This window comes from Phyllobates terribilis, unplaced genomic scaffold, assembly GCF_046119375.1.
Source record: "Phyllobates terribilis strain yellow unplaced genomic scaffold, ASM4611937v1 Scaffold_5__5_contigs__length_657084704, whole genome shotgun sequence".
Taxonomy (NCBI): domain Eukaryota; kingdom Metazoa; phylum Chordata; class Amphibia; order Anura; family Dendrobatidae; genus Phyllobates; species Phyllobates terribilis.
In genome coordinates, this window is record NW_027362765.1 from 655,298,767 (window position 1) to 655,323,943 (window position 25,177).

Genomic DNA, 25,177 nt, shown 5'->3' on the forward strand with positions numbered 1-25,177 from the left:
TTGGCTTTGCTTTTCTTCTCCTCATTGGATTTTTCATGTTCAAAGTTGCAGAAGCCAGATTACAAGCTCATTTTGGTTCAACTTCAGCAACTGTGCATTGCATTGCCATGTAATGTGATGCAATGCTATCTTTCTAGCTCTCCCTTTTTACTTCCTTTTGGATAAACAGACATATTAGGCAAGCATTTTGGAGCTTTCACCTAAATAACTACAGGTGGTGAGATAAGCTGCACAATATAATTGACCTTTCAGTATATTGTTGCACACACACCATCTATTTAGCAAATGCCCTTGTTATCAACAGCAGCCTTTTAAACTCACCTGAGCTAACAGGTATGTGCGCTGGTTACTCTGCTGCGCTTAAAATTTCTTTTTTGGTTTGCTACAATGCCTTTTCTGAAACGTTGTCTCCTTCTGCTGGAACACTGACTTCTTTCATTTAATGCCTGCAGACTATAAAAGAGAACCCAACCCAAAAAGTTTGGTTGATTAGTCTGTGGCATTCTGTTAAACTGTTGCTTATGGCGGTCTCTGTGAGCTTCTCAGCGACATTCAGCCAGCCAGGTATCCTGCCTGCAGTAGATGGAATGTGGCAATGGAACGCTGGCTGCGCGTGTCATAATAGGCTCTGAGCCTTTATATACCTGTGCACAGCAGCAGCCACCTTCAGTCTGCTGCTGGACAGCCAGCAGCAGCAGCAGCAGGAGAGGTATGTAATCAGGAGCCCTCCTGCTAAGGGTAGACAGCTGCTCGTTCCACCCCACCCCCCGCCTTAATTGGTTCTCCTCCCTTCCAACGGTGTTGAGGCGGGTGGGAACAGCAGGGGGTGAAGGTGCTGTGTTTAAAGAGGTGGAGTTATGCAGATCTAAAACGCGTGGATTGCAGCAGCAACAAGCCGAAAAGTGCAGGCATGTAAGGGATCTAGAGGTTGACAACATGTCTTCTTAACGGGAGTCCAGGAGCTCATCTCCACAAATGGACTTTTCAGGATCCTTGGGTGGCTCCGTAGTTTGAAACCAATTCTGGTTATCGCTTCTCGGCCTTTTGGCTAAGATCAAGTGTAGTATCTGTTCTTATCAGTTTAATATCTGATACGTCCCCTATCTGGGGACCATATATTAAATGGATTTTTAGAACAGGGAGATGGAAAAAGAGCTTGCTCTGTCCACTCCACGCATTGACCTGGTATTGCAGTATCTCCAGGACCGTTGCACCCCTTCTTTAATGCAGTTTCTAAAATCAGAAAGAATTGAATTCAATGTTTTTTGTTCATTTTGCTTGTTTGTCGGATTTTGGGATGGACTCTTTGGCTTTGCTTTTCTTCTCCTCATTGGATTTTTCATGTTCAAAGTTGCAGAAGCCAGATTACAAGCTCATTTTGGTTCAACTTCAGCAACTGTGCATTGCATTGCCATGTAATGTGATGCAATGCTATCTTTCTAGCTCTCCCTTTTTACTTCCTTTTGGATAAACAGACATATTAGGGAAGCATTTTGGAGCTTTCACCTAAATAACTACAGGTGGTGAGATAAGCTGCACAATATAATTGACCTTTCAGTATATTGTTGCACACACACCATCTATTTAGCAAATGCCCTTGTTATCAACAGCAGCCTTTTAAACTCACCTGAGCTAACAGGTATGTGCGCTGGTTACTCTGCTGCGCTTAAAATTTCTTTTTTGGTTTGCTACAATGCCTTTTCTGAAACGTTGTCTCCTTCTGCTGGAACACTGACTTCTTTCATTTAATGCCTGCAGACTATAAAAGAGAACCCAACCCAAAAAGTTTGGTTGATTAGTCTGTGGCATTCTGTTAAACTGTTGCTTATGGCGGTCTCTGTGAGCTTCTCAGCGACATTCAGCCAGCCAGGTATCCTGCCTGCAGTAGATGGAATGTGGCAATGGAACGCTGGCTGCGCGTGTCATAATAGGCTCTGAGCCTTTATATACCTGTGCACAGCAGCAGCCACCTTCAGTCTGCTGCTGGACAGCCAGCAGCAGCAGCAGCAGCAGGAGAGGTATGTAATCAGGAGCCCTCCTGCTAAGGGTAGACAGCTGCTCGTTCCACCCCACCCCCCGCCTTAATTGGTTCTCCTCCCTTCCAACGGTGTTGAGGCGGGTGGGAACAGCAGGGGGTGAAGGTGCTGTGTTTAAAGAGGTGGAGTTATGCAGATCTAAAACGCGTGGATTGCAGCAGCAGCAAGCCGAAAAGTGCAGGCATGTAAGGGATCTAGAGGTTGACAACATGTCTTCTTAACGGGAGTCCAGGAGCTCATCTCCACAAATGGACTTTTCAGGATCCTTGGGTGGCTCCGTAGTTTGAAACCAATTCTGGTTATCGCTTCTCGGCCTTTTGGCTAAGATCAAGTGTAGTATCTTTCGAAAAGGCGGTTTTGGATGTTGGCCGCCCTAGTAGATTGATACATTATGCACACTGGGGTTTAGGCGCTTGTTAGTACGCCAGGTGGCTAATATAGTCATCTGGTGGAAAGCATGGCCCCCCCAGGATCGACGCCATTGGGCCGGGAAAGATCGAAAGCCCGAAGTGTGAAGTGCCCCAGGAGTGGTGACCCTGGGGTGCCTTAACTCACTGGGATTGGGAACCCCACTTGAGTTTATGGCACATTTGCACAAGCACTTCAAATTTTCTTTCTTCGCACACACCCTTATTCCGGGCCTTCTGGCCTTAGGATGGGGAATTTTTCAATTCCCGGTCGAAGGTCCGGGCAGTATTATACTGTGAAACCTTCACTATTTATTTAATTTCTTTGTCACTGTGTGTCCACTTATTCATGTGTGTCACGTCCTACTAGGATTTTGTCGGGATGCGGTTCCCTTATGGGTTCCTCTCTTGGCAGGTCTAGGGGGGGAGTGTGTGGCCATCAGGTTCTGCTCCCCCCTGAACCCCCCTGGCTCTCCTCTTTCGGGAGGAGAGCGTTGTTGGCTCCCCTCTTCCGGGAGGGGAGCACAGTCTTTGGCTCCCAGTGCCTTGCTCGGGTGAGAACTCGGGCAGGTGCTGGGGGTAAGATTGGGTCGCCTCTGGCTTCGGCTGGAGGTGGCTTTTTGTCCCTGTTCCTCGCTGTGGCCTTTTGGCTCGGAGGGACGGGGAATGGTTTGGGGGACCCTTCTCCTTTTGGAGAGGGTTTCAAGAAGACCAGCATCCTAGTGCACTTTTTTTGTGGCACTTGTCACTTTTTTAAGCGCACTCGGGTTTTGTACACGAATTCGGGCTTTCGATAAAAAAAAAAAAAAAAATCTGTTCTTATCAGTTTAATATCTGATACGTCCCCTATCTGGGGACCATATATTAAATGGATTTTTAGAACAGGGAGATGGAAAAAGAGCTTGCTCTGTCCACTCCACGCATTGACCTGGTATAGCAGTATCTCCAGGACCGGTGCACCCCTTCTTTAATGCAGTTTCTAAAATCAGAAAGAATTGAATTCAATGTTTTTTGTTCATTTTGCTTGTTTGTCGGATTTTGGGATGGACTCTTTGGCTTTGCTTTTCTTCTCCTCATTGGATTTTTCATGTTCAAAGTTGCAGAAGCCAGATTACAAGCTCATTTTGGTTCAACTTCAGCAACTGTGCATTGCATTGCCATGTAATGTGATGCAATGCTATCTTTCTAGCTCTCCCTTTTTACTTCCTTTTGGATAAACAGACATATTAGGCAAGCATTTTGGAGCTTTCACGTAAATAACTACAGGTGGTGAGATAAGCTGCACAATATAATTGACCTTTCAGTATATTGTTGCACACACACCATCTATTTAGCAAATGCCCTTGTTATCAACAGCAGCCTTTTAAACTCACCTGAGCTAACAGGTATGTGCGCTGGTTACTCTGCTGCACTTAAAATTTCTTTTTTGGTTTGCTACAATGCCTTTTCTGAAACGTTGTCTCCTTCTGCTGGAACACTGACTTCTTTCATTTAATGCCTGCAGACTATAAAAGAGAACCCAACCCAAAAAGTTTGGTTGATTAGTCTGTGGCATTCTGTTAAACTGTTGCTTATGGCGGTCTCTGTGAGCTTCTCAGCGACATTCAGCCAGCCAGGTATCCTGCCTGCAGTAGATGGAATGTGGCAATGGAACGCTGGCTGCGCGTGTCATAATAGGCTCTGAGCCTTTATATACCTGTGCACAGCAGCAGCCACCTTCAGTCTGCTGCTGGACAGCCAGCAGCAGCAGCAGCAGGAGAGGTATGTAATCAGGAGCCCTCCTGCTAAGGGTAGACAGCTGCTCGTTCCACCCCACCCCCCGCCTTAATTGGTTCTCCTCCCTTCCAACGGTGTTGAGGCGGGTGGGAACAGCAGGGGGTGAAGGTGCTGTGTTTAAAGAGGTGGAGTTATGCAGATCTAAAACGCGTGGATTGCAGCAGCAGCAAGCCGAAAAGTGCAGGCATGTAAGGGATCTAGAGGTTGACAACATGTCTTCTTAACGGGAGTCCAGGAGCTCATCTCCACAAATGGACTTTTCAGGATCCTTGGGTGGCTCCGTAGTTTGAAACCAATTCTGGTTATCGCTTCTCGGCCTTTTGGCTAAGATCAAGTGTAGTATCTGTTCTTATCAGTTTAATATCTGATACGTCCCCTATCTGGGGACCATATATTAAATGGATTTTTAGAACAGGGAGATGGAAAAAGAGCTTGCTCTGTCCACTCCACGCATTGACCTGGTATTGCAGTATCTCCAGGACCGTTGCACCCCTTCTTTAATGCAGTTTCTAAAATCAGAAAGAATTGAATTCAATGTTTTTTGTTCATTTTGCTTGTTTGTCGGATTTTGGGATGGACTCTTTGGCTTTGCTTTTCTTCTCCTCATTGGATTTTTCATGTTCAAAGTTGCAGAAGCCAGATTACAAGCTCATTTTGGTTCAACTTCAGCAACTGTGCATTGCATTGCCATGTAATGTGATGCAATGCTATCTTTCTAGCTCTCCCTTTTTACTTACTTCCTTTTGGATAAACAGACATATTAGGCAAGCATTTTGGAGCTTTCACCTAAATAACTACAGGTGGTGAGATAAGCTGCACAATATAATTGACCTTTCAGTATATTGTTGCACACACACCATCTATTTAGCAAATGCCCTTGTTATCAACAGCAGCCTTTTAAACTCACCTGAGCTAACAGGTATGTGCGCTGGTTACTCTGCTGCGCTTAAAATTTCTTTTTTGGTTTGCTACAATGCCTTTTCTGAAACGTTGTCTCCTTCTGCTGGAACACTGACTTCTTTCATTTAATGCCTGCAGACTATAAAAGAGAACCCAACCCAAAAAGTTTGGTTGATTAGTCTGTGGCATTCTGTTAAACTGTTGCTTATGGCGGTCTCTGTGAGCTTCTCAGCGACATTCAGCCAGCCAGGTATCCTGCCTGCAGTAGATGGAATGTGGCAATGGAACGCTGGCTGCGCGTGTCATAATAGGCTCTGAGCCTTTATATACCTGTGCACAGCAGCAGCCACCTTCAGTCTGCTGCTGGACAGCCAGCAGCAGCAGCAGCAGGAGAGGTATGTAATCAGGAGCCCTCCTGCTAAGGGTAGACAGCTGCTCGTTCCACCCCACCCCCCGCCTTAATTGGTTCTCCTCCCTTCCAACGGTGTTGAGGCGGGTGGGAACAGCAGGGGGTGAAGGTGCTGTGTTTAAAGAGGTGGAGTTATGCAGATCTAAAACGCGTGGATTGCAGCAGCAGCAAGCCGAAAAGTGCAGGCATGTAAGGGATCTAGAGGTTGACAACATGTCTTCTTAACGGGAGTCCAGGAGCTCTTCTCCACAAATGGACTTTTCAGGATCCTTGGGTGGCTCCGTAGTTTGAAACCAATTCTGGTTATCGCTTCTCGGCCTTTTGGCTAAGATCAAGTGTAGTATCTGTTCTTATCAGTTTAATATCTGATACGTCCCCTATCTGGGGACCATATATTAAATGGATTTTTAGAACAGGGAGATGGAAAAAGAGCTTGCTCTGTCCACTCCACGCATTGACCTGGTATTGCAGTATCTCCAGGACCGGTGCACCCCTTCTTTAATGCAGTTTCTAAAATCAGAAAGAATTGAATTCAATGTTTTTTGTTCATTTTGCTTGTTTGTTGGATTTTGGGATGGACTCTTTCGCTTTGCTTTTCTTCTCCTCATTGGATTTTTCATGTTCAAAGTTGCAGAAGCCAGATTACAAGCTCATTTTGGTTCAACTTCAGCAACTGTGCATTGCATTGCCATGTAATGTGATGCAATGCTATCTTTCTAGCTCTCCCTTTTTACATCCTTTTGGATAAACAGACATATTAGGCAAGCATTTTGGAGCTTTCACCTAAATAACTACAGGTGGTGAGATAAGCTGCACAATATAATTGACCTTTCAGTATATTGTTGCACACACACCATCTATTTAGCAAATGCCCTTGTTATCAACAGCAGCCTTTTAAACTCACCTGAGCTAACAGGTATGTGCGCTGGTTACTCTGCTGCGCTTAAAATTTCTTTTTTGGTTTGCCATAATGCCTTTTCTGAAACGTTGTCTCCTTCTGCTGGAACACTGACTTCTTTCATTTAATGCCTGCAGACTATAAAAAAGAACCCAACCCAAAAAGTTTGGTTGATTAGTCTGTGGCATTCTGTTAAACTGTTGCTTATGGCGGTCTCTGTGAGCTTCTCAGCGACATTCAGCCAGCCAGGTATCCTGCCTGCAGTAGATGGAATGTGGCAATGGAACGCTGGCTGCGCGTGTCATAATAGGCTCTGAGCCTTTATATACCTGTGCACAGCAGCAGCCACCTTCAGTCTGCTGCTGGACAGCCAGCAGCAGCAGCAGGAGAGGTATGTAATCAGGAGCCCTCCTGCTAAGGGTAGACAGCTGCTCGTTCCACCCCACCCCCCGCCTTAATTGGTTCTCCTCCCTTCCAACGGTGTTGAGGCGGGTGGGAACAGCAGGGGGTGAAGGTGCTGTGTTTAAAGAGGTGGAGTTATGCAGATCTAAAACGCGTGGATTGCAGCAGCAGCAAGCCGAAAAGTGCAGGCATGTAAGGGATCTAGAGGTTGACAACATGTCTTCTTAACGGGAGTCCAGGAGCTCATCTCCACAAATGGACTTTTCAGGATCCTTGGGTGGCTCCGTAGTTTGAAACCAATTCTGGTTATCGCTTCTCGGCCTTTTGGCTAAGATCAAGTGTAGTATCTGTTCTTATCAGTTTAATATCTGATACGTCCCCTATCTGGGGACCATATATTAAATGGATTTTTAGAACAGGGAGATGGAAAAAAAGCTTGCTCTGTCCACTCCACGCATTGACCTGGTATTGCAGTATCTCCAGGACCGTTGCACCCCTTCTTTAATGCAGTTTCTAAAATCAGAAAGAATTGAATTCAATGTTTTTTGTTCATTTTGCTTGTTTGTCGGATTTTGGGATGGACTCTTTGGCTTTGCTTTTCTTCTCCTCATTGGATTTTTCATGTTCAAAGTTGCAGAAGCCAGATTACAAGCTCATTTTGGTTCAACTTCAGCAACTGTGCATTGCATTGCCATGTAATGTGATGCAATGCTATCTTTCTAGCTCTCCCTTTTTACTTCCTTTTGGATAAACAGACATATTAGGCAAGCATTTTGGAGCTTTCACCTAAATAACTACAGGTGGTGAGATAAGCTGCACAATATAATTGACCTTTCAGTATATTGTTGCACACACACCATCTATTTAGCAAATGCCCTTGTTATCAACAGCAGCCTTTTAAACTCACCTGAGCTAACAGGTATGTGCGCTGGTTACTCTGCTGCGCTTAAAATTTCTTTTTTGGTTTGCTACAATGCCTTTTCTGAAACGTTGTCTCCTTCTGCTGGAACACTGACTTCTTTCATTTAATGCCTGCAGACTATAAAAGAGAACCCAACCCAAAAAGTTTGGTTGATTAGTCTGTGGCATTCTGTTAAACTGTTGCTTATGGCGGTTTCTGTGAGCTTCTCAGCGACATTCAGCCAGCCAGGTATCCTGCCTGCAGTAGATGGAATGTGGCAATGGAACGCTGGCTGCGCGTGTCATAATAGGCTCTGAGCCTTTATATACCTGTGCACAGCAGCAGCCACCTTCAGTCTGCTGCTGGACAGCCAGCAGCAGCAGCAGCAGGAGAGGTATGTAATCAGGAGCCCTCCTGCTAAGGGTAGACAGCTGCTCGTTCCACCCCACCACCCGCCTTAATTGGTTCTCCTCCCTTCCAACGGTGTTGAGGCGGGTGGGAACAGCAGGGGGTGAAGGTGCTGTGTTTAAAGAGGTGGAGTTATGCAGATCTAAAACGCGTGGATTGCAGTAGCAGCAAGCCGAAAAGTGCAGGCATGTAAGGGATCTAGAGGTTGACAACATGTCTTCTTAACGGGAGTCCAGGAGCTCATCTCCACAAATGGACTTTTCAGGATCCTTGGGTGGCTCCGTAGTTTGAAACCAATTCTGGTTATCGCTTCTCGGCCTTTTGGCTAAGATCAAGTGTAGTATCTGTTCTTATCAGTTTAATATCTGATACGTCCCCTATCTGGGGACCATATATTAAATGGATTTTTAGAACAAGGAGATGGAAAAAGAGCTTGCTCTGTCCACTCCACGCATTGACCTGGTATTGCAGTATCTCCAGGACCGGTGCACCCCTTCTTTAACCCCTTCAGGACCCAGCCTATTTTGACCCTAAAGACCTTGGCATTTTTGTCAATTCTGACCAGTGTCCCTTTACGAAGTAAAAACTCTGGAACACTTCAACGGATCCTGGCGATTCTGAGATTCTTTTTTCGTGACATATTGGGCTTCATGCTATTATTAAATTTAGGTCGATAATATTTGCGTTTATTTGTGAAAAAATCAAAAATATGGGAAAAAATTTGAAAATTTTGCAATTTTCAAATTTTGAATTTTTATTCTGCTAAACCAGAGAGTGATGTGACACAAAATAGTTAATAAATAACATTTCCCACATGTCTACTTTACATCAGCACAATTTTGGAAAAAAAAAAAATTTTGGTAGGAAGTTTGAAGGGTTCAAAGTTCATCAGCAATTTATCTTTTTTCCAGCAAAATTTACAAAACCATTTTTTTAGTGACCACATCACATTTGAAGTCCCTTTGAGGGGTCTTTATTACAGAATACACCCGAAAGTGACACCATTCCAAAAACTGCACCCCTCAAGCTACTCAAAACTACATTCAAGAAGATTATTAACCCTTCAGGTTCATCACAGGAACTAAAGCCACATGGAAGAAAAAAATGAACATTTTTATTTTTCTAACAAAAATTTTCTTTTAGCCTAAATTTTTTAATTTTCACATGGGTAACAGGATAAAATGCATCCTAAAATTTGTTGGTCAATTTCTCCTGAGTACACTGATACCTCATATGTGGTCATAAGCTACTGTTTGGGCACACGGCAGGGCTCAGAAGGGAAGGAGCGCCATTTTACTTTTTGAATGGAAAATTTGCTCCAAAAGTCAAATTGCGCTCCTTCTCTTCTGAGCCCTGCCATGCGCCCAAACAGTGGTTTATGACCACATATGAGGTATCAGTGTACTCAGGAGAAATTGACCAACACATTTTAGGATGCATTTTATCCTGTTACCCATGTGAAAATAAAAAAATTTAGGCTAAAAGAAAATTTTTGTGAAAAAAAAAGTACTTTTTTGTTTTCACAGATCATTTTGTGAAGCACCTGGGGGTTCCAAGTGCTCACTATGCATCTAGATAGGTGCCTTGGGGGGTCTAGTTTCCAAAATGGGGTCACTTGTGGTGGAGCTCCACTTTTTAGGCACATTAGGGGCTCTCCAAACGCAACATGGTGTCCGCTAACAATTTGAGCCGATTTTCCATTCAATTTGTTTGCGGACACCATGTCGCGTTTGGAGAGCCGCTGTGTGCCCAAACATTGGAGCTCACCTACAAGTGACCCCATTTTGGAAACTAGACCCCCCAAGGCACCTATCTAGATGCATAGTGAGCACTTGGAACCCCCAGATCCTTCACAAATTAATCCGTAAAAATCAAAAAAGTGTTTTTTTTTCCACTTTTTCATTTTTATGAATCAATTTGTGAAGCACCTGGGGGATCCAAGTGCTCACTATGCATCTAGATAGGTGCCTTGGGGGGTCTAGTTTCCAAAATGGGGTCACTTGTGGGGGAGCTCCAATGTTTGGGCACACAGCGGCTCTCCAAAAGCAACATGGTGTCCGCTACAAATTGTCGACTCAAATTGTTAGAAGACACCATGTTGTGTTTGGAGAGCCGCTGTGTGCCCAAACATTGGAGCTCCCCCACAAGTGACCCCATTTTGGAAACTAGACCCCCCAAGGCACCTACCTAGATGCATAGTGAGCACTTGGAACCCCCAGGTCCTTCACAAATTAATCCGTAAATATAAAAAAGTGTTTTTTTTTCCACTTTTTCATTTTTATGAATCAATTTGTGAAGCACCTGGGGGTTCCAAGTGCTCACTATGCATCTAGATAGGTGCATTGGGGGGTCTAGTTTCCAAAATGGGGTCACTTGTGGGGGAGCTCCAATGTTTGGGCACACAGCGGCTCTCCAAATGCAACATGGTGTCCGCTAACAAATTGTCAGCTCAAATTGTTAGAAGACACCATGTTGCGTTTGGAGAGCCGCTGTGTGCCCAAACATTGGAGCTCCCCCACAAGTGACCCCATTTTGGAAACTAGACCCCCAAGGCACCTATCTAGATGCATAGTGAGCACTTGGGACCCCCAGGTCCTTAGCAAATTAATCCGTAAAAATAAAAAAGTGTTTTTTTTTTCACTTTTTCATTTTTATCAATCAATTTGTGAAGCACCTGGGGGTTCCAAGTGCTCACTATGCATCTATATAGGTGCTTTGGGGGTCTAGTTTCCAAAATGGGGTCACTTGTGGGGGAGCTCCAATGTTTGGGCACACAGGGACTCTCCAAACGCAACATGGTTCCAATTTGTTAGTGGACACCATTGTGTAGTGCATGTCAGGTTGGTGTGCGGTGTGGTATATTGTAGTGCATACACCACACACACACACAATCTCATACACTACAACACACACACACCAACCTGACATAGCCTCCTCAGCTGAGTACGCCCTAGACTGGGATGAACGGGACGGGTGGGACATTTTGTGTGCTTTGTGCGTGTGTAAAAAAAAAAAAAATCAAAACTTTATTATAGTGTGAGTGTACGTGTGTGTGCTTGGTGTAACCTTCTGCAGTCACGTGTGGGGGCGGTCAGGCGTAGGGGCCGGTCAGGCGTAGGGGCCAGTCAGGCGTAGGGGGCAGTCAGGCGTAGGGGGCAGTCAGGAGTAGGGGGCAGTCAGGAGTAGGGGGCAGTCAGGAGTAGGGGCCGGTCAGGCGTAGGGGCCGGTCAGGCGTAGGGGGCGGTCAGGAGTAGGGGGCGGTCAGGAGTAGGGGGCGGTCAGACGTATGGGGCGGTCAGACGTATGGGGCGGTCAGACGTATGAGGCGGTCAGACGTATGGGGCGGTCAGACGTATGGGGCGGTCAGACGTAGGAGGGGGCTGAGGAGATGGAGCAGCCAGCAGCAGCAGCAAGGGGGGTGATCACTGAGGCAGGAGCCGGCAGCAGCAAGGGGGGGTAGGAGGTCGGCAGCATCGGGGGGTGATTACTGGGGCAGAAAGGGGAGCAGGAGCCGGCAGGAGCAGGGGGGTGATTACTGGGTTTGCGGGGGGGGGTGATCACTGGGAACAGGGGGGGGTGAACACTGGGGGAGGGGGTGATTATTGGGAGGTGGGGGGTGATATCACTGGGACTGGGGGATGGTGGGTGTGATCACAGGAGCAGGGCATTTACACTGAGCCTGCTGCTGCTGTGATCACAGTCCACCGGCTGTCAGAAGGAGAGCAGCAGCCGGTGGATGAAGACGTGGGAGAGGGAGCAGAGGGAGCGGAGGTCGGGGTGCAGGTATGAAAGTGGAGGGGGGGTGGAGAGGGGGGCGGGGGGGGGTCACGGGGGGGGGGGGGGGGTGGAGGGGGGGAGTCGGGGGGAGTGGGGGCAATACTACCTGCTGATCAGCAGCGGCGGCAGACGCGATCCACAGGGTCCACAGCAGGGGGTCCAAGCAGGGGGTCTGCAGCAGGGGGTCCGCAGCAGGGGGTCTGCAGCAAGGAGTCCACAGCAGGGGGTCTGCAGCAGGGGGTCCGCAGCAGACGATCCAGGGTTGGGAAGGTGCTGGGAGGTTTCAGCCATCCCTCCATATCTGATTGGGGCTAGTATCCATGTGACGCTAGCCCCCCAATCAGATCTGGGGGGAGGGGGGGGCAGAGGTGACACTCCCCCCAGCCAATGGCTGATGCTGTAAGCATCAGGCAATGCCCAGATTTAAATATTACACCAATTTTCATTGGTGAAATATTTAATTCATACCGATTGGCAGTTTCACTAAAAGTGAAAATGAAACAGCCAATCGGAGGGGTCCCAGGCACGGGGGGGGTTAATCCACCCCCCGGGGGGTCGACTTCAGGATGTCCAGTTGCAGTAGCAACTGTGACACCTGAGCGACCCCGCTCGCAGGCGCTGCAGGGGCTCTTTCCCTCCATGTCACAGACGGTGTGACACAGGTCGGGAAGGAACTGTTTTCCATGTCACAAACGGTGTGACACGGGTCGGGAAGGGGTTAATGCAGTTTCTAAAATCAGAAAGAATTGAATTCAATGTTTTTTGTTCATTTTGCTTGTTTGTCGGATTTTGGGATGGACTCTTTGGCTTTGCTTTTCTTCTCCTCATTGGATTTTTCATGTTCAAAGTTGCAGAAGCCAGATTACAAGCTCATTTTGGTTCAACTTCAGCAACTGTGCATTGCATTGCCATGTAATGTGATGCAATGCTATCTTTCTAGCTCTCCCTTTTTACTTCCTTTTGGATAAACAGACATATTAGGCAAGCATTTTGGAGCTTTCACCTAAATAACTACAGGTGGTGAGATAAGCTGCACAATATAATTGACCTTTCAGTATATTGTTGCACACACACCATCTATTTAGCAAATGCCCTTGTTATCAACAGCAGCCTTTTAAACTCACCTGAGCTAACAGGTATGTGCGCTGGTTACTCTGCTGCGCTTAAAATTTCTTTTTTGGTTTGCTACAATGCCTTTTCTGAAACGTTGTCTCACTCTGCTGGAACACTGACTTCTTTCATTTAATGCCTGCAGACTATAAAAGAGAACCCAACCCAAAAAGTTTGGTTGATTAGTCTGTGGCATTCTGTTAAACTGTTGCTTATGGCGGTCTCTGTGAGCTTCTCAGCGACATTCAGCCAGCCAGGTATCCTGCCTGCAGTAGATGGAATGTGGCAATGGAACGCTGGCTGCGCGTGTCATAATAGGCTCTGAGCCTTTATATACCTGTGCACAGCAGCAGCCACCTTCAGTCTGCTGCTGGACAGCCAGCAGCAGCAGCAGCAGGAGAGGTATGTAATCAGGAGCCCTCCTGCTAAGGGTAGACAGCTGCTCGTTCCACCCCACCCCCCGCCTTAATTGGTTCTCCTCCCTTCCAACGGTGTTGAGGCGGGTGGGAACAGCAGGGGGTGAAGGTGCTGTGTTTAAAGAGGTGGAGTTATGCAGATCTAAAACGCGTGGATTGCAGCAGCAGCAAGCCGAAAAGTGCAGGCATGTAAGGGATCTAGAGGTTGACAACATGTCTTCTTAACGGGAGTCCAGGAGCTCATCTCCACAAATGGACTTTTCAGGATCCTTGGGTGGCTCCGTAGTTTGAAACCAATTCTGGTTATCGCTTCTCGGCCTTTTGGCTAAGATCAAGTGTAGTATCTGTTCTTTTAAGAACACAAGAGCTACGATCTACACTTGACGAGAGCGATCGAACTCGGAAGGAGAAGAGCTTCGGATCCCAGCTGACATCGGAGAACGAAGGCGGATATCGGTGGGAGGAAGAAGCTCTAAAGAATCCAGAAGAAGACGAAGACTCGGAGAAGAATCGGGCTGTCCTGTGGAATCTTCGAGGAAGAAAATCATCGAGACAAAGACCTTTCGGGGAATTTGTCCAGAACACGACGGGAGAAGAATCTGCATAGCTCCACCCATTCCGGGAAGAGTTCCAGATCCAGCTCCAAGAAGTAACTGCAGGAGGAAAGCCATGGCAAGCGCTGCGAGGAAGGCCGAAAAGAAGAGCCTGGAGCTGGGGACAGCCAGGAGGGCCCAGCCAGGAGCCGATTCTGACCCCAAGGACTCTGCCTCCACGACTGGCCAGCAGAAGGGACCCCAGAAGCCCCGCCACGAAGCTCCAGCCCTGGAGCCATGGATGCGGCAGACGGTGGCCCTGAAGCTGAAGGAAGTGGATGGGAGGGTGCCGGACATGTCCTCGGACGTGTTCTGCCAGAAGATGCTGCTGGATCGAGGCTTCTCCAGGTCGGACACCCTCAGCATCCAGACCTTCTTGACGGGGATCTTCTTCGTCACCTTCGCCACTGTGAACACCTGCAGGAGGTTCTGGGAAATGGTAAGCGCAAAAGGACCGGATAATTCTTTCTCTGCCTTTACAGGTAGCTGCCCTATCCAGAGGGATGAAAGGAGGATCACGGTCTCCATGCGCAACCCGCACACCCCAGGCCAAGACATCTGTACCTTCCTGAGACGCTTCTGTTTGGTTGTGAAGGAACCCTCTCACATCCTGAATGGACTCGGCTTCTGGACAGGTAAGTGGTCGGTGACCGTTAGACTTCACAGGGACCTGGCGTACTCAGACGGACTTTGGCACCTGCCCCCGACATTCTCCCTGGGCAACTCCTACGGCCTCATCTATTACCCGGACATGCCGCGGAACTGCAGGAGATGCGGCAAGAACGGCCACGAGATGAAGGACTGCAAGGAGGATGCCTGCAGGATTTGTCGAGTGACGGGACACAGCTCGAAGGACTGCCCGAAGAAGACGTCCTGCAACCTGTGTGGGCTGGCGGCTCATCTGTACAAGGATTGCCCCAGGCGTGAGAGATCCTGGGCATCGGTGGTTGCGACGACCCCAGCTACGGAGGACAAGGCCCCGACGACCAGGCCTGTGAAGGTCAAGGACGCGACGACCAAGGCCCCATCGGCCAAGGCCGAGACGACCAAGGCCAAAGCGGTCAAGGAGTCGGTGGCCAAAGCCCCAGCGACGGTCCCAGCAGCTCCGAAGCAGAAGAAAAAGTCAAAGGAGGGTAAGAGTTCTGTCACCCCTCTCTCGATCCCTCCCCCTGCCACCCCCGTCCAATCCCCCCCCACCCCGGCCACCCCTGCTGAGGATTCCACTTCCTCTTCCTCCTTCCCCTAATCCTCAGCAGGTGTCCTTTCCCCTGCCCCGGCAGCCACTCTCCCTCCCCAGACCATGGTAGCGGTGGAATTAACCTTTCCTCCACCCGCCGCTATCTATTCCGAGGAGGATTTTCCCCTTCTTGTCTCCCCAGTTCCAACCCGGGGAAAGAGGAAGGTGGAGGACAGCCCTGCTACTGAATCCTCCAAAAAGAAGATTCTGGATTTCGTAGGCGAAAAGGAGGATACCCTCCCTGAGCCAGAAGAGATGGAGCACATGGTTGAGACCCTGGTGGCCGAGCCAGAAGAGGAGGAACTGGTGGTCGCCGAGATCGAGGCCGCGCTGCTTGACCAGATGGAGGAAGAGGGCCTGCTGGTGATCCCGTCACCAGCAGTCAACACCGACGAGGGACCACCCGACCGGAGTGGTAACTAAGGTGTATTGCCTGCGCTAACTTTTTCTTTTTTCCCTACATGATGGCTAATATTAACTTATTTTCCATTAATGTCAGGAGCATCAAGGACAAGTTCAGACGTCAGACTATTTATGCCTTCCTTACTTCCCAGTTGTGTGATGTTTATATGTTGCAGGAATGTTCCCTTCCCTCCTCTAGGTCCTTCAAACATCTGGCCAGGGAGTGGTCCCACGGTCCATCCTACTGGTCCGGTGGGGGTGACTGCAAGTCTGCGGGGGTCGCAATTCTGATCAGGGGGGGCGCATTCACGCTTGAGTCCGTCCAGGAGCTCATCTGCGGCAGGGCTCTTGTTGTAGATGGCAACTGGGCGGGAGAACCTGTCAGGTTCATCAACGTGTATGCGTCCCCACTGAAGAATGAGCGTTTGGAGCTTTTCCAGACCCTGCGGCTTCAGCTTGCCACCACCAGGACCTTAGTGATGGCCAGGGATTTCAACTGCCCCATCGAGGAGGACGGTCGTAGTTCTGGCACATCTGCCAAGTTGGACATCACGTCCAAGCTGCTCATCGAGATGGTAACCGAGGCCTCTCTTCAGGACGTGGTGGGCTCCATGGGGAGAGGCTCCACGAACTATTCGTGGAGCCGACCCGATGGCTCACTCCGCTCCAGGATTGACTTTGTGTTCACCTCTCGGGCAGTCAGGCAGAGTAGGCACTCGATGGTCTCCTGCTTCTTCTCCGACCACAGAGCCATTCACTTACAAGGTGTCCTCGGCGACGGTTTTCCGTCCGGCCCCGGCTCCTGGAAGCTGAATTGTGCTCTGCTGGCTCAGGATGAAGTCGTGGAGGAGCTGAGAGCAGCCTACGCAATGTGGCAGTCCTACAAGGGTAGCTTCCAAACAGTCTCTGATTGGTGGGAATATGTTAAACTTGAGTTTCGCTGTTTCTTTCAGGCCAAGGATCGACAACAGGCGTGTGAGAAGAGGAGGGACTTCAGAGGGCTGCAGCGCGAGCTGCGGTCACTGCAGGACCTTCTTCACTGCGGCTGGGACGTGAGGGAGGAGCTGGAGGAGACCAAGAAGAGCCTGAAAAGGCACTTTGAGGAGGAGTCCAAGCGAATCATCTTCCGTTCCAAAGTGGAGAATCTGGAGAAGGGTGAGAAATGTAACTCATTCTTTTTCAGGAAACTTCATGCCGGTCACACGCCCCTGAACGAGCTGCGAGACGAGAGCGGAAACATGCGACGTGGGAAGGAGGACGTGATGAGGGTCGTCAGCGACTTCTACAGCGAACTCTACTCCCACAAGACTACCGACCCCGACGCTGCTGATAAGTTCCTGTCAGGTATCACTAACCATCTTGATCCTGCAGGCACGGCAGCCTTGGACAAACCTCTGATGGTGGGCGAATTGCTCTCTGCCGCTAAATCCTTTAGGACCGGCAGGACCCCGGGCAGTGATGGTCTTCCAGCGGAGCTCTATGTAGCGCTGGGAGACCTCATCTGTCCGGACCTGTTGGACCTGTACGAGGAGATGGTGGTGGAGGGTAGAATGCCTCCATCTTTGAGGGAAGGAATGGTCACGATCCTGTACAAGCGGAAGGGAGAGAGGTGCGACCTGAGGAATTGGCGTCCCATCACTCTGCTCAACGTGGACTACAAGATCCTGGCCAAGACGATGGCGACACGACTTAAGACGGTCATCGGACGGATCATCCACCCGGACCAGACCTGCGGCATCCCTGGACGTCGCATCGCAGACAGCCTCGCTCTCGTGCGGGACACGGTCGAGTACATCAAGGTCCGCCGCGCACACGCGGCCCTGGTCTCCTTGGATCAGGAGAAGGCCTTCGACCGGGTTTCCCACGAGTTCATGGGCCGAGCTCTGCACCGGTTAGGTTTGGGTAACATGTTTTGTTCGTATGTCCGTCTGATGTATTTTGATATCCACAGCTCGGTGTTGGTGAACGGCTGGAAGACTGACCCCTTCCCTGTCCTCTCTGGGGTCAGACAAGGCTGCCCTCTATCACCTCTTCTTTTTGTTTGTGTTATAGAACTCTTCGCAGAGGCTATCCAGCAGAATGGAGAGATCAGAGGGATCACCGCACCGGGTCCGGGACGACACGAGGTCAAGTGCTCGCTCTACATGGACGACGTCACCGTCTTCTGCGCTGATCGTGGTTCAGTCGACGCCCTCGTCCAGACGTGTGAGAGGTTCGGCCGGGCTTCAGGGGCCAAAGTCAACTGCAGGAAGTCGGAAGCCATGCTCTTCGGGGATTGGCAGCCGGCCTCCTCCGCCCCCTTCCCCTTCAACATTCAACCGGATTTCCTCAAGGTGCTGGGAGTCTGGTTCGGGAAGGAAGGAGCGGCCCTCAAGTCCTGGCAAGAACGCTTGGCCAAGGTGAAGCAACGGATCGGACTCTGGAGCCTCAGACACCTCACTTGTGAGGGTAAGGCACTCATCCTGCGTAATGAGGTCCTGCCCGTCTTGCAGTACACGGCGCAGGCCTGGCCCCCACACGTCACTGTGTGCAGGGCCATTACCAGGACAGTGTTTCACTTTGTCTGGGGATCCAAGATGGACAGAGTCAGGCGGGCCGTCATGTACAAGGAGCCTCGCAAGGGTGGGAAGGGCGTTCCAGATATCCCCACCCTCCTGCGATCCTCTTTTGTGTGTGATTGTGTCCGCCGGATTTGCAAGTCAAGAATGGCTCCGCGGGCAGGTCCATGTCTCGCTTCTTCCTGCTTCCTCTTTGGAGGCGACTCGGCTGGGACAAGTGGGACAGCTCCTTCCCCTACAACTGGACGACGCCATGGTTCTACGGAGACGTCGTTCGATTTGTGGGGGAGCATCAACTGGAGGGACTCAAGCCCGACTTGTGGAAGCCCAAAACTATCCACAAGCTAATCAGAGCCAAGGATGACGTGGAGAACATCACAGGACTTCACCAGGACACGCTGGAGACTGTGTGGACAAATGTGTCGTCTGACAGGCTGACCAACGGGCACAAGGACTTGTCGTGGATGGCGATTCAGGGCGGACTGCCCGTCCGGTCATTCATGCATGCCCGGAACCTGTGCAAGACCCGGTACTGCCCAAGGTGCCCCTTCGTGGAGGAAACATCTTTGCACACTTTTTGGGACTGCGGATTTGCACAGCGCCTATTGACTGCACTTGAGGACGACCTGAGGAACTCTGTCCCCAGGGCGAGCCTATCGCACCATTCTGTGCTTTACGGACTCTTCCCTGGGGTTCATACCGTCGGAGCCATCCAGGAGGCTTGGCGCCTTATGAACTGCTTCAAGGATGCCGTTTGGGTCGCCAGGAACCGGCTCATCTTGAGGAGGGAGAGGATGTCCATCCAGGACTGCCGCAGGCTGATCCACAGCCTGCTCAGAGACTATTCCATCATGGACGGTCCGGAGGACGAGGACGAGGACTAAACCCCTCCTCCCCCTCTCCCCTTATGTGTCTTGTCTTTCAATAAAGCTTCGGGCCTGTGATTTTCCCCTCCCCATCCCCTTTTTCCCAATCCCCATCCCTTATCACGGTTCGTCGTACTGTATTGATTGACATGCTTTTTCTTTCAGATTGAGTGTTTTGTGTAGCATAGGGGTGTGATGTGTCTAGTTAGTGCGTCGTATCCTCATGCTATGTAAATATGATGTAGAATTCTGTGTGTACTGGGCTGCGGCACTGTACACTGTCTGTTAACTTATTTTTTGTGCTAATAAAAGATATATTCAATCAAAAAAATCTGTTCTTATCAGTTTAATATCTGATACGTCCCCTATCTGGGGACCATATATTAAATGGATTTTTAGAACAGGGAGATGGAAAAAGAGCTTGCTCTGTCCACTCCACGCATTGACCTGGTATTGCAGTATCTCCAGGACCGGTGCACCCCTTCTTTAATGCAGTTTCTAAAATCAGAAAGAATTGAATTCAATGTTTTTTGTTCATTTTGCTTGTTTGTCGGATTTTGGGATGGACTCTTTGGCTTTTCTTTTCTTCTCCTCATTGGATTTTTCATGTTCAAAGTTGCAGAAGCCAGATTACAAGCTCATTTTGGTTCAACTTCAGCAACTGTGCATTGCATTGCCATGTAATGTGATGCAATGCTATCTTTCTAGCTCTCCCTTTTTACTTCATTTTGGATAAACAGACATATTAGGCAAGCATTTTGGAGCTTTCACCTAAATAACTACAGGTGGTGAGATAAGCTGCACAATATAATTGACCTTTCAGTATATTGTTGCACACACACCATCTATTTAGCAAATGCCCTTGTTATCAACAGCAGCCTTTTAAACTCACCTGAGCTAACAGGTATGTGCGCTGGTTACTCTGCTGCGCTTAAAATTTCTTTTTTGGTTTGCTACAATGCCTTTTCTGAAACGTTGTCTCCTTCTGCTGGAACACTGACTTCTTTCATTTAATGCCTGCAGACTATAAAAGAGAACCCAACCCAAAAAGTTTGGTTGATTAATCTGTGGCATTCTGTTAAACTGTTGCTTATGGCGGTCTCTGTGAGCTTCTCAGCGACATTCAGCCAGCCAGGTATCCTGCCTGCAGTAGATGGAATGTGGCAATGGAACGCTGGCTGCGCGTGTCATAATAGGCTCTGAGCCTTTATATACCTGTGCACAGCAGCAGCCACCTTCAGTCTGCTGCTGGACAGCCAGCAGCAGCAGCAGCAGCAGGAGAGGTATGTAATCAGGAGCCCTCCTGCTAAGGGTAGACAGCTGCTCGTTCCACCCCACCCCCCGCCTTAATTGGTTCTCCTCCCTTCCAACGGTGTTGAGGCGGGTGGGAACAGCAGGGGGTGAAGGTGCTGTGTTTAAAGAGGTGGAGTTATGCAGATCTAAAACGCGTGGATTGCAGCAGCAGCAAGCCGAAAAGTGCAGGCATGTAAGGGATCTAGAGGTTGACAACATGTCTTCTTAACGGGAGTCCAGGAGCTCATCTCCACAAATGGACTTTTCAGGATCCTTGGGTGGCTCCGTAGTTTGAAACCAATTCTGGTTATCGCTTCTCGGCCTTTTGGCTAAGATCAAGTGTAGTATCTGTTCTTATCAGTTTAATATCTGATACGTCCCCTATCTGGGGACCATATATTAAATGGATTTTTAGAACAGGGAGATGGAAAAAGAGCTTGCTCTGTCCACTCCACGCATTGACCTGGTATTGCAGTATCTCCAGGACCGGTGCACCCCTTCTTTAATGCAGTTTCTAAAACCAGAAAGAATTGAATTCAATGTTTTTTGTTCATTTTGCTTGTTTGTCGGATTTTGGGATGGACTCTTTGGCTTTGCTTTTCTTCTCCTCATTGGATTTTTCATGTTCAAAGTTGCAGAAGCCAGATTACAAGCTCATTTTGGTTCAACTTCAGCAACTGTGCATTGCATTGCCATGTAATGTGATGCAATGCTATCTTTCTAGCTCTCCCTTTTTACTTCCTTTTGGATAAACAGACATATTAGGCAAGTGACGCGCCCCCTGGGACATATTCCTTTTTGAGGGGAATACCCGGCACCGGATCAGATGGGGGGTTGTAGTCTCCGAGCGGCTGTGACCCGGCCCGTGCCCAGGGCGTCAAACTCAGTGTTATGTGGCAGTCCTACAGATGTTATTAAGAGTTCTTTTGTGTCGACTACGCCACCCGTTGTGATGCGGTCACTGTGGCCGCCGCTGCAGCAGGGTCCGCTGAGGCCGATGGTGGGTGCGCAGCTTGGTGAGATAACCCCCAACGGGAGGGGTATAGCCTCAGGGGGGACAGGTGCAGAGGATGGGGGTTGTGGTGGTGCAGTGCAGACGGCAGTGAAGACAGAGTCGGGTTGTGCAGTTAAGGGTGTTTATTTACTGCAGATGTTGTACTGGTCACTCCAGCTTCGAGTGACCACCCGAGCCGTGCTGCGTCCACCAGGTCCTGGATCCAGCCAACCCCCAAATAAGTCCGGAGCGTGGCCCTGAGCTCTCCTTCTGTCCCGTTCTCTGGCCGTCCCCACCAGTGATCCACCTAGGTCCAGCTCCCTCGGGCCTTCTGTTGGGACACCCTTGGCCTTGGGTTCCCTGACCCTTCATGTGGTGTGCCTTCGGGGTGGATGTGGTGGGTGACCGTGGCAAACGCTGCCCACGGTCTCCAGTCTCTGGCTGGGGAATGTTTTTACCCCCACCAGCTTGGGTTCCGGTACCCTGATGCCGACTCTTCACCCGGGGATTTAAGTTGGGATCTTGGAGTCCTTTTCTGCTGTTTTCCCCCTCTGGGTCTCTCTCTCTTCTCCTCTCTCACTCTGGGTCTTTCTTCTCCTCTGCTCCTGACTTTCTCTCTGCATCTGACCCTGTTCTTAGTTGGTGCCCACCTTATATACACCCTCTATGTGTGAGCTCAGGTGACCAGCACCCAATGAGCTCCTAACTTTACCCAGGCTGCTCCCCCTATCTGCCCCTACACTACTTGGGATGTACCACCCCCCTCCCACTCCAGCCAGGAACAGACTCGGTCGTACCTGCACATTTCTAAGTGGGAGTACCGTCGGTCTGCTCCTCGGAAATGGGATGTGTGTAGTGCATGCAGCCTACCGAGCTCAGTTCCACACTCCTTCCTTACCCGGGAGTGGAATATCACACCTCTGGTTTGAGGTGCAATACCCCTGTAGCAGCCGAATCCTCAGGGTGCTACATTCCCCCCTGGTAAATCACAGCACGTCCTCGGGCTGTAAGACATAACACCAAAAACATACAAATTTTTCATAAACATATAAAACATATAAAACAACATATATTAGCATAAAACTTTTCAGATAAAACATTCTCGTCGCCTCTGGCTCCTCCTCCGGTCACTGTGCAACGCGCGACCGGGCAAAGCGCGACAGTCTCTCTGGAAAACTGGCTTTCCTATAAAACCAGTAGGGGGCGCTTTAGGAAGCGCAACTATATACAGGGGAAGTTGGCCGCTCTCAGTCCTCGGCCAGGTAAAGGGAAGGGAATGGCTGCTCACAGTCCTCAGACTGGTATGGATACTGAATAACGGGTAAACAGTTCACTCATGCTGGTCCCAACGGGGACTATATATATGTAGCAACAGTTTCTTTGGTACCCGGATCGGGTAACTATACTGTCAGGCGATGCACATGGAGGGCGTAAGGTCCTTTGGCACACTTGTGCCGGGTAAAGGTGACCTCGTCCCCGATATAAAGGTCACGACCTCTGTGCCCCTCCGGCAGATGGGACTCCACATCTCTGCGCGTGACAAAGACGTCGCCGGGGGTGTTGTTGTCTCTGATGAAGCCCCACCCATGCTGCAGGTTAAACTTTATTACAGTCCCGGTGGTACGGGGACTGTGCGCTGCACGGGGGTCCCTCCTGGTTCGGCTCTTCTGCTCGGCGCTCTGTACTTGGGCCTGTTGCTCCCGGACCCGCCTCTCTCTCCGCTCCCTCGCAAACTCTTCGAGCTGCTGTCGGCAACACTCAGCACGCTCCGCTGCAGCTGCCCTGGTTTCCTGAGTGAACCCCATTAGGTCTTCTCCGGTGGGGTCCCACTCAAATTGGGCCTCTTCTAGCGGGGCGAGATCCTCTTTACGGGCTTTGGAGCCGGGATCAGGGGTGCACACATGGCCCCAGCCTTCCTCTGCCGCTCCAGTTCATGATATTCCTGGGGCCAGATGAAAGGCTGCCCATCCGGGCACGTGTGTTGGGTAAACAGGTCCTCTCCCAGATGCGGCACTCTTGGTCTTATGGGCGCGGTGGTGTTAGCGCCCGGGTTGCCCGGGCCTTGCGGCCAGGCCTGGGGCACCTGGAAGGTGAAGGGCACCGTTAATACGGCGGCGCCCTGGGCTACCTGGCCTTGCGACCAGGCCGGAGGCTCCGCGGAGGTAGGGGGCGCTGTTGGTGATGCGGCGCCCGGGGGTACTAGGCCTTGCGACCAGGCTGGTGGTATTTCCTGCTTTGTCACGCTCCGGGTCGAGGCGCGTGACGTCACAGGGGTCGCTGCGGCGGCTTCCGGTCGGGGCCTAGTCCATAGCGGTGACATGGCGGCTACGGGCACAGCAGGGGGACTTTCGGGCTCTGCGACGGGGAGCTGGGGCAGGTGGGTGGTTTCCCGGTGTGGGGTATAGGCGTCCCCTTTACCTGCCTCCTTGCGTCCGGCTCCCTTCTCGGCGCCGTCTCCGGCCTTTGGTCCTCCCGCGCCATCCTCAGAGGCGGTCTGTTTCCTTTTCCAGGGTAGCGTGCTCCGTTGACTGGTCTCAGCTTGCTGGGCCATCTCCCGGCTCCATTCCGCCAATATCTCGCGCTGTACCCGGGCCATCCTCCGTGCGAGGCCCTCCAGGGCAGTCTGTGCACACTCCCGGTCTCGGGGGAGCTGTGCAAGGACCTCCACTAGGCCTAGTGGGGTCGTGGTGTCTAGCAGGCTCCTGACCAACGGGTCGGTGCTGCTCTGCTCTTCTTCCAGCAGGCTCCTGGCCAGCGGGCCGGTGCTGCTCTGCTCTCTCGCCATCTCCGGGTGAGCTTCTCTGCTACTCTTCTCCAGGCTTCCTGCCTCCGGGTGCGCTCGCTCCAGACTGCTCCAGGCGGCACCCATCTTCGTTCTTTCCTTTCATCTCCTCCCACTTCGAGGGCGGTCCCGGGGCAACTCGGTGACTGTCAGCTCCAGGGGTAGTTCTTTCACGCTGACAGACACCTCCAGCATCACAGTCTCTGTTGGTGGGGGCGGTTTCCACTTTTGGCGCCATTTTCTGTCCTGGCCCACGATGGGAGGCGGCCTCTTGCCCTCCTTTGGCATGCCCATAATGGCGTCCGCTGCTCTTCCAAGGCAGGAAATCTTCGGATTTGGCGGGAAGCGTCGCCCAGTGGCGGGAAACTCTGCAGATGGCGGGAACAAGCTGGAAATGGCGGACAATCGGCGGGAAGCGACCTGTGATGGGGTCCGATGGCGTGGACCCTCCGGAACCGGCGGGAGACTTCTTTCTGAGGTAAACTTGCACTTTTCTTCAGGCACGCAGTACCCGGGTGTTGCGGGCACGTAATCCTGCCGACTACGCCAAAGTTGACGCGCCCCCTGGGACATATTCCTTTTTGAGGGGAATACCCGGCACCGGATCAGATGGGGGGTTGTAGTCTCCGAGCGGCTGTGACCCGGCCCGTGCCCAGGGCGTCAAACTCAGTGTTATGTGGCAGTCCTACAGATGTTATTAAGAGTTCTTTTGTGTCGACTACGCCACCCGTTGTGATGCGGTCACTGTGGCCGCCGCTGCAGCAGGGTCCGCTGAGGCTGATGGTGGGTGCGCAGCTTGGTGAGATAACCCCCAACGGGAGGGGTATAGCCTCAGGGGGGACAGGTGCAGAGGATGGGGGTTGTGGTGGTGCAGTGCAGACGGCAGTGAAGACAGAGTCGGGTTGTGCAGTTAAGGGTGTTTATTTACTGCAGATGTTGTACTGGTCACTCCAGCTTCGAGTGACCACCCGAGCCGTGCTGCGTCCACCAGGTCCTGGATCCAGCCAACCCC

General features: G+C 50.6%; 8 non-coding genes and 2 pseudogenes across 8 annotated transcripts; all 10 read left to right on the forward strand.

Annotated features, from left to right (window-relative positions):
• Positions 1-1,028: 1,028 nt before the first annotated feature.
• On the forward strand, positions 1,029-1,219 carry LOC141149797 (U2 spliceosomal RNA). Its single transcript, XR_012246081.1, has one exon. It is a non-coding gene; the product is annotated as a U2 spliceosomal RNA (small nuclear RNA).
• Positions 1,220-2,337: 1,118 nt separating this feature from the next.
• LOC141151275 (U2 spliceosomal RNA) lies at positions 2,338-2,429 on the forward strand (annotated as a pseudogene).
• Positions 2,430-3,224: 795 nt separating this feature from the next.
• Positions 3,225-3,408, forward strand: LOC141150765 (U2 spliceosomal RNA). Its single transcript, XR_012246884.1, has one exon. It is a non-coding gene; the product is annotated as a U2 spliceosomal RNA (small nuclear RNA).
• A 1,115-nt stretch (positions 3,409-4,523) lies between these two features.
• LOC141149798 (U2 spliceosomal RNA) lies at positions 4,524-4,714 on the forward strand. The gene has a single exon (XR_012246082.1). It is a non-coding gene; the product is annotated as a U2 spliceosomal RNA (small nuclear RNA).
• Positions 4,715-5,833: 1,119 nt separating this feature from the next.
• On the forward strand, positions 5,834-6,024 carry LOC141149221 (U2 spliceosomal RNA). The gene has a single exon (XR_012245528.1). It is a non-coding gene; the product is annotated as a U2 spliceosomal RNA (small nuclear RNA).
• Positions 6,025-7,136: 1,112 nt separating this feature from the next.
• On the forward strand, positions 7,137-7,327 carry LOC141150079 (U2 spliceosomal RNA). Its single transcript, XR_012246349.1, has one exon. It is a non-coding gene; the product is annotated as a U2 spliceosomal RNA (small nuclear RNA).
• Positions 7,328-8,442: 1,115 nt separating this feature from the next.
• On the forward strand, positions 8,443-8,633 carry LOC141274341 (U2 spliceosomal RNA). The gene has a single exon (XR_012322622.1). It is a non-coding gene; the product is annotated as a U2 spliceosomal RNA (small nuclear RNA).
• Positions 8,634-13,745: 5,112 nt separating this feature from the next.
• On the forward strand, positions 13,746-13,823 carry LOC141151051 (U2 spliceosomal RNA; annotated as a pseudogene).
• Positions 13,824-19,386: 5,563 nt separating this feature from the next.
• LOC141150277 (U2 spliceosomal RNA) lies at positions 19,387-19,580 on the forward strand. The gene has a single exon (XR_012246534.1). It is a non-coding gene; the product is annotated as a U2 spliceosomal RNA (small nuclear RNA).
• Positions 19,581-20,698: 1,118 nt separating this feature from the next.
• LOC141149222 (U2 spliceosomal RNA) lies at positions 20,699-20,889 on the forward strand. The gene has a single exon (XR_012245529.1). It is a non-coding gene; the product is annotated as a U2 spliceosomal RNA (small nuclear RNA).
• The last annotated feature ends 4,288 nt before the right edge of the window (positions 20,890-25,177 follow it).